Here is a 7,038-nt window from a genome sequence, read left to right as displayed (position 1 = left end):
TTATATATAAATAATGACTGTTACATGGTAATAAGTACAAATTTATATATAACAATTTCGTATGCACCAAACTTTCATTCATTCTGGCAAATGGTCATGTTAAGTGTCAAAGAATTGGCACCACATCTTTTGGATATTTTCTCAATCTCACACTTTGAGAACCAGACTATGAAGTTTGTTACTATATGCTCTTTTTCAATAATCATTTTTTAAATTCTGAAATTTTATTGTGAAACTTAAGCATTTTTCCTTCTCTAGTTAAATGAACTAAACCCTTAAGACTAAATTAGCAGCTTCATAATTTTATTGCATCTTCCCCAATTTTATTTACTAGCTTGGATTTTTTTATGTCCCATTTTTTCTGCTCTAGTTTTTCTTTTGATAGTCACGAACATTCATGGTTCCCTTAATCTAAGATTGTTATGAAGAAGACAACACAACAACAACCATCAGACATAAACAACCAAGTATGATTAAGAATTCTGTTATTTTCCATTTTCAAATCAGAGGCATCTTTGATGCCTATATATAGCAAAATCATGAATGTAATGGGACAACTGAAAATTAATACAAACTCTTTCCATACCTTTCTCTTTTTTGGAGGATCCTAGGCCCCAAATGTTAGAAAATCACTCTGAGCTTATCTCAACTCATAACACAGATCTAGAAACTCATGCACACGAAACCAAAGTGGAGGGGCACGACAGTCGATTGGACTCTAGATTTAGCAGTGACGATGACTGTCACAGTGACATTCACAGTCTCTACGATGTTGTTGCGCCTTCCCATGTGTCGGGAATAAACAATGGTGAGACATTGGAGGAAGTTGAATGGGTTTCAGATTATAATAGGAAGAATAGGATAAAAGAAAAGGACTTAAAAAAATTGTCTTTTTAATTTGAGAGAATAAAAATGATTGAATCATGGATGCAAATGCAAATTCTGAAACATAGTCATGAACCTACATAGTGACAAAAAGGAAGATGTTCTAAAAAAATAAAAAGGGAAACACAACCTACCTACACGATGACAAAACATGATTTTTTAAATCTATTTTTAAATTATTTTTCATTTCATTTTTAAATATTTTTCATTTGTTTTTCTTCGAGTAACAAACCTGTTGTTGCAGATAATTTTGCTTCCTCACCAGTGAGGAAGTGAATTTTGGACTTCACCTTAGAATCCACCTATATCACAGAGACTGACCTAATCAGGTTATATTTAAAGCCCTAAGGTTTTTTTTTTTATCCCCAAACCTCCCACCTCCTTCTCCAAGAACACCCTATTCCATTCAACCTAGTGGATTTTATTTCTCCCCCTACCCTGCCCACAAAAAACATCTAAACATAGATTCAAAAGTAGAGATTGTATCTACCGGAGCCTTGAAAATAGAAAAAAAAAATAGATCGAGAGATACCTAGATCACCAAAAGATATGTATTTATTATTCCATAGTCATTACTGAACCTTAAGGTTGGTTGTGAGTTTAACTGAAGGTATGGTTTTGCAAAGGAATTACATAGGGGGGATAAAATAAAAGTTCCCTCTTAAACATTGTGGTGCAGATCCGAAGACCCAAAGGGCCAGTGAGGAAGCTTCATTTGCAAATTTGCCATGCTCCAAAGGAAAAATCTTTGACCAGGTGACCAATGTTTGGTTTAATTAGTGAATTTGGTGTAAAACTTCAATTTATGGAGATAAATGCTTCTATTGGTCTAATTAGCATGCTAACAACATAAGTACTCATTTGTCATTAAACATGTACGAGGGTTGCTCCTCATGAGTATTTTTTTTCTGCTCTAGAAAGGCTCATTGTGAAGCGCATATTCAATACTGAATAAAATAATGTTATTTTAATCCATAATCCAAAATCTTACATAAGCTTAATTAACATTGATAATATTGATTTCTATGAACTATTTGACTGTCTACTAATAGAAAACTGAAGAAACTTTTACTATCTCTCACACCACAATCTAAGTTTTATAGTTAAATTAGCTGCTGAAACTTATACGAAAAAATTCATTTAATTCAATTTTTATTTTAAATAATATTTTTACTTGTATTTAGGATCAATAAACTTAAGTAGATATTAATGAAAATCAAGGTGTTATAGCTCTGCCTCCGATTAAAAGATAAAGAAAAATCATTTAATTGAAAATCCATCCACCTAACTCGATCAGACACTAATGCATTCTTCTGATTTGATAATTAAAACAAAACCTGGTAAATCGCTAGCTCAAAACACCACCAGTAATCCATAGACTATTCACTATTCTATAAAAAGGTTTTATGTCCAGAAACTACATCTATCCTAAAAGTCTCCCTCAACTAGCTAGTTTACCTGCCAACTCAAGGCTCTCCGGCAGCATATATGTTCAACCATTTCCCTTTGCACCATGTAACTCCCCCTAACTCGCAGCACCAAATACCAAAAACTCTCCTTTCCCACACACATTGTCTAGTGCCACGTTCTAAGTAGAGGGCAAATGTCTAAATAATTTTACCATTAACAACTTTCTAAAATGTTTATAGAGGATGTATTATTATACAACAAATTTTGCAATTTACAATCATATTGCACAAGTGTTTCTATCTTCTCTACGAAAAACACACACTAATATAGAGATAAAATAGATAAATAGATAGATATTCATCATCCATATATAATGACACTATGTTGTATATTCACCGCCGTTCCAAAAGTACTCAATTCCCAATCCGCTTCCCTCCGCACTCACACACTTTAATTCCTTTCTCTCTCTACAGTTTGTTTCTCTGTCAATAATAGCATCACAAAAATTTTAGTAACAAAAATTTTCAAAATTACAAGTAAGGTGCTTCGTCACTAATATATTTTTTTCTAGTACATAAGCTTAATTATGATTAACAGACTAATACTATAATTTCTATGAAATATTTGACTGTCTGAGGAGATATTAATACATTATTCTTCCCTGGTTACAAACTAATCTTTGACTGTCTCGCTCATTTGCAAAACCTGGAATAAAGCTTGTCATGCATCATTTCTTCGGGCTTGCCTCAACTTCTCTGGAAGAACAAACAGAGATTTGCCATTTTAATTTTGTCATCCTTTGGCAGATATGTGTAAACGCAAAGGAATGGTACGATGTTAGCTTGTACCATTTGTTAGTGTGATTATCATATGGCTACATTGTTGATAAATTTCTTTACCTGTTTGGATTTTATGCCAGGAGTTTTATCCAGATCCATTACTGCCTATAACAAGTCAAATAGAGAGTGCTCTTGTGAATGTGCATAAGCAGTGTGTGACAAACCTAGCAAACATGAAAGTGCAAGGAAGACTCCAATTATTGATCATAATTTTGCCTGATGTCAAGGGGTCTTATGTTGAGTGCAAGTGTGTCTTGCATGTTCAAACTAAAACAATAATTTGATTTTATCATCTTAAATATTTCTAGTTCTGACAGGAAATTAATAAACGCATATGTGAAACTGAACTAGGAATAGTTTCTCAGTATTATCTGCCGAGGTAAGTTGGAAAGACGATTATGCAATATCTTGAAATTTAAGATGATAAAATAGCACATAGCACTTTATTTTCCATATTGCATGCTCATCTTTTGCAACTTGTGTCGCTGACAACACTGAAACTATTTCTAGTTCAGTTTCACATATGCATTTTATTTTCCCTGCCAGAACAAGACAGATTTAAGATAATAAAATCAAATTAGAGTTTTAGTGTAAACATGAAATTGAAGACATACACACACCATAAGACCCCTTGACATCAGGCAAAATTATGATCAACAATTTGAGTCTTCCTTGCACTTTCATGTTTGTTAGTTTTGTCACACATTGCTTATGGACATTCACAAGAGCACTCTCTATTTGACTAGCTTGAACAGTTGTTATAGGCAATAAGGATAAAAATCCTGGCATAATATCCAAAAAGACAGAAATTTATCAACAATGTAATCACGCTAACAAATGGTACAAGCTAACATCGTACCATTTCTTTGCTTTTACACATCTGGATGACAAAATTGAAATGGAAAATGTGTTTGTTTTTCCAAAGAAGTTGAGGCAAGTCCAAAGAAATGGGCCTCGACAAGCTTTATTCTAGGTTTTGCAAATGAGCAAGGCAGCTGCAAGGTCTGCGACATTGCAGGACATAAATATGATTACCAGAATCTGATTCATCAGATAATCATTCCAGTATATTCTGGCAGCTGAATTGTTATTACCCATTTCTTTATGCTTCCTGCATATATATTAAATGTTTCACATGATTATTTTAATTTTCTCATGACCAGAAAATGCAAGAAACAAAAGCCTTAACAGGGAATTTCCCATGTATTTATCTGCATATGCTAGGAATCAATGAAGTCAGAAATTGAAAGATTCTAACGAAATATATTTCTTTTTATAAATGCTTCATTGAAGAGGTAATCCCTATTTGATGACAGATAATATTTCATATATTCTTTTAGCCCAATCCTTGCTGTTAGAATTCATATCAAAGAAACAAAAGAGGTTTACAAATCTAGCAAAAGATACTTCTCGAATATATTAAAAAGAAGTAAGTAATCAAAATAGTATAAGAGAACTGAAATTCTTTCTTTAATAGTATCATCATTTGTAAGGAACAACTCGGGCTTCAAAATCTTGTAAAATATATAATTAATTTCTTGATGCATTGAAAAACAAAAAGATAGTCAGATTTGCTTGGACTAGAAATATATCCTGAGCAGGCTGCCATAAATTTTGAACATCCTATAAAATTTTCATTCACTCAGATTTATTCTGCATTAGGGTTTGGGTTGAAAAACCATTAATTACCAAAAACAATCATATATATATATATATATATATATATATATATATTCAAAAGAACTAAAAATATGACAGACTCATGATAGTAACTATAGTGTGGTCCATAGGTCAACTTTGTGATGGCCTTATCAACAATTTTTTACCAAACACAAAACGCAGATTAGCTAGGCAAAACTAATATGTAGACTGGACAAACAAGTTATAAAAATGTAATTTATATTATAATATATATTTTAAATATATTACATCGGCACCAAAAAATTATATTATGTAGAGTTTAGTCTTTTATGTTAATATAGTAAATCTTATAAATTATTATATATAGATAGGGTATTTTGCTTTAAAAGGTTGTATAATAACCCACCACTTGCATGTACACAAATGGAAATTAAGAATAAGAGAAATGTTACCTTTAAGCAGCAGTGATAAGTTGTTCATCCGTTAAGTAAACATAGTAGTTAAATACTATGTAGGCTGTATTTCCATTACTCAGACATAGAACATATTTCAAGAACCGAATCAATCATTTTTGCTCAATTAGGGACATGCAAACTCTACTTTGTTCTATGCGGGTCAAACCCAGTCGGTTTTTGTGTTACCTAACAAAAAGTGAAAAGAATTGGAAAATAGGATAAAATAGATCTAGAAAACCTCAAGGGGAAATAGGGAAAAATGAACAAATGAATTGCACAAATAGATCAAACAAAAATTAAATAATGAAAAACAAATTGAATAAGAAAAAAATACAAAAAAAAAAAAGAGAGAAAGATTTCAAACCTTCAACAAGTTTCGAATGGCTTGCGAGGATGTGAGTGGTGGAAAAGAGAAGGATGAGATTTGGTGGAAGAAAGGGAGAAATTTGAAACTTGAAAGTGAAATGAAGTATTGATTTAGGACTTGCCTTAGAGAATGGAAGATAGAAAAGACAAGAGATACAAGAGAAAAGAAAAAGAGAGGAACTTAATATATATGATTCTAACAACACCATCAACCAACTGTGTAGAAGATGATAGTGAAGGTGCGGCACAAAAGATTTGTATGGTCAAACTCGTAACGTAACTAATCAAGGTCATGCTATCAAGTGTTTTAATAAGTGTTAAGAAATATTTAATATATTTTTATTAATTTCTTAAAATAATTTAATAAATAATTAATGATATTTATATTTTTAATATAATATTTAATAATTAATGTTTTTTATTCTAAATAAAAAAAAGTATTAGTTTATATAAGAAAAAAATATTAGTAAATGCTTTGAATATATTATTTTTTTATATTTTTAGTATAGCAGTTTCTTTTGATAACATTTATTATTTAATGAATGTTTGATATATTTATTGTTTAAAATAATTATAGAAATTATTAAAAAAAATAATATTTTAAATATAATAAATTACTTTATTCTTGAAATAATAATTTACTTTACAAACGTTAATCAAAATAATGGATCTGACCTTTCTGCTATTCATTTTGGTGTTGATATGCCAAAATGACGTCGTTTTGAAAGTTCAGAAAAGTCAAATTCCAAAATAATTTACCATAAATTCAAGAGTTTAATATAAGAGATTTATTAATTTTATATTAAATTGATTTGTAAGTTTCTGAACAATTTGATAAATTTTAATTAATTTCTTGACCAATAGTAGTAGTAATTAATGCCTCCAAAGCATTTGTCCACTTGCCAAGGTCTGATATCAATAACGTATCTCTTTTTTATTATTTCAACTTTAGAAATATTATAAAAGTTCTATCTGACGTACTCTTTTGAATGCAGTCTATTTTTTGGTAGAAATTTATTGATGTTGAAAATTTTTTTAGGTCTCACATTAAGTATAATAATTTTCTCTCAAATTTTATAATTTTCAATAAATAAATTTTCACTTATGAAAAAATGTTTCTAACGCATACTCCTCTTTCAATTTTCTTCTTCTCTCCATCAGTCAAATTTTTGTTAATTGGTAAGGGTTTGATACTCTTCCTCAAGTTTTTTATATTGCAAAATTTTGACAATAATAATAAATGGCTTTAATTATAGCTAGCTCCCTATCACATTCAACTAATTTGCAATTTCTGCTCCTTTACAAAAAAAAAATCATTTTAGTCTATAATACAACTTTGATCCTCTTATTGCTCAATCTGTAATTTCCGTCTCACGTCTTAAAACAAAGACATTCAAGTATTCAATTTTTGAAAAATTTATATTTTGGTTCACTCTTTAATT

The 7,038-nt window shown here is 30.3% G+C and overlaps 1 long non-coding RNA gene across 2 annotated transcripts; it reads right to left on the bottom strand.

Annotated features, from left to right (window-relative positions):
• Positions 1-2,489: 2,489 nt before the first annotated feature.
• On the bottom strand, positions 2,490-5,824 carry LOC102667356 (uncharacterized). Of its 2 annotated transcripts, XR_005889574.1 has the most exons (4): positions 5,595-5,824; positions 5,228-5,416; positions 4,170-4,245; positions 2,490-2,777 (listed from the first exon to the last, which is right to left on the bottom strand). It is a non-coding gene; the product is annotated as an uncharacterized lncRNA (long non-coding RNA). The 2 variants fall into 2 exon arrangements; XR_419641.4 differs by lacking the exon at positions 2,490-2,777 and having other exon boundaries at positions 3,819-4,245; positions 5,595-5,823.
• Positions 5,825-7,038: the final 1,214 nt, after the last annotated feature.

The sequence above is a fragment of the Glycine max genome, chromosome 18 (assembly GCF_000004515.6).
Source record: "Glycine max cultivar Williams 82 chromosome 18, Glycine_max_v4.0, whole genome shotgun sequence".
Taxonomy (NCBI): Eukaryota; Viridiplantae; Streptophyta; class Magnoliopsida; order Fabales; family Fabaceae; genus Glycine; species Glycine max.
This window is presented reverse-complemented; position numbering and strand designations above follow the sequence as displayed.